A 1639-nucleotide genomic window follows, 5' to 3' on the forward strand; every position below is an offset into this window, starting at 1 on the left:
TAGAACTGAACTAGAACTGAACTAGAACTGAACTAGAACTGAACTAGAACTGAACTAGAACTGAACTAGAACTGAACTAGAACTGAACTAGAACTGAACTATAATTTTGTTTGTATATGTGCGTTTAAATTAATGTTAAATCCTAACACCCAGTTTTAATCTCACTTACATGTTTAACAAAACGACATACTCTTGTTATTGGTTACAGTTGTTGTCATCCCAAAGGTAAATTTCCATTTTATGTTTTTACATTGCAACATTTTAAAACGTGTTGCACATCTGTAAAATGTAACACAATATGTATCGACTGAACAAACGTAAAAATAACTTATATCGATATAGGAATTAAAGCAATGCAATACTGAATTTCATGGAATATATTTGTCTTCTTTTTAATTTAAAACTACTAAATTTATCTCGTGAGTAAAACCTATTTTTTGGACATAAGTCATTTTGTAAAATAAACCTAAATGTATAAGCTGTAACAATATAAACATTTGAATTATAATGTGTAGCAACTTTACTTCACAAATGTGTAAATGAGCGTATTATTGTGATAGGGATAGTGGGAAGGACTGGTATTTTAGTTTGTTTATAAAAAGTTGTAAAATTATTATAATGCAATGTCAAACTTTATAATTGTATTTTAATATAAATACCGTTATCTACATGTCCTTACAGATGTAATTAAGGACAAACAAATTTGTGTATACTGTAAACTAATTTTAATAAAATCTCAAATATATATATAACAACTTCGAATGTATAGTCGGACATACGATATGATACCTTACACCAGTCAGTATGATAAAAAAGTGGATAATTTTTAAAAAATAAAGCATTTAATTTGACCTAACCGTATTATGGAGTAAGGGTAAATATGGGCCTCTCCTTATAAATTATATAGTGTCATTTATTGTTTTATTAAACTAAGCTTTGCAGATTTTTGTTTACTTAATAGAACATTTAACATAATTATGAGCCTAAAGGCCCGATTCGGGGGGTATAGTTGTATGGAAACTAGACAAAATAATGGACCGATTTCAACCTTGGTCCTTGAACCAAGGAAATAGTATGTGCAAATTTCATCAAATTATCTTGAAAATTGCGACCTGTAGCGTGAGCACAAGGTTTACATGGATGTACAGACAGACATAAAGGCAGAAAGAAGGACGGACAGACGGACATAGCTAAATCGAAATATAAATCAGAAAGTGATTTTGATCCGAATAGTATACTTTAAAATGGGTCTAGAACCAATATTTTTGGCTAAAGTGGTGTAGGGTATAATAAAACATTATTATAATAACAAAAAGTTTTTGTTTATTTCAGAAAAAGTGTGTTTAAATACAATTGCTCAACAAGCATTTCATATAAATTTATTTAAAAAATCGGTATAACATTTGTGGTATAACAGTGTTGAGGACCTTAAATTAAATCAGGAAAGGATATACAAATAACTTTTCCAAGAATGCATTTTTAAAGTCCCGTCTATTGTAAAAAGACTAATTTAGGCTATACTGTAGTATTAAGTGTATAGTCTAGTCTAGTCTATAGTCTAGTCTATAGTCTAGTCTATAGTCTAGTCTATAGTCTAGTCTATAGTCTAGTCTATAGTCTAGTCTATAGTCTAGTCTAT

Source organism: Lucilia cuprina, chromosome 6, assembly GCF_022045245.1.
Source record: "Lucilia cuprina isolate Lc7/37 chromosome 6, ASM2204524v1, whole genome shotgun sequence".
Lineage (NCBI taxonomy): Eukaryota > Metazoa > Arthropoda > Insecta > Diptera > Calliphoridae > Lucilia > Lucilia cuprina.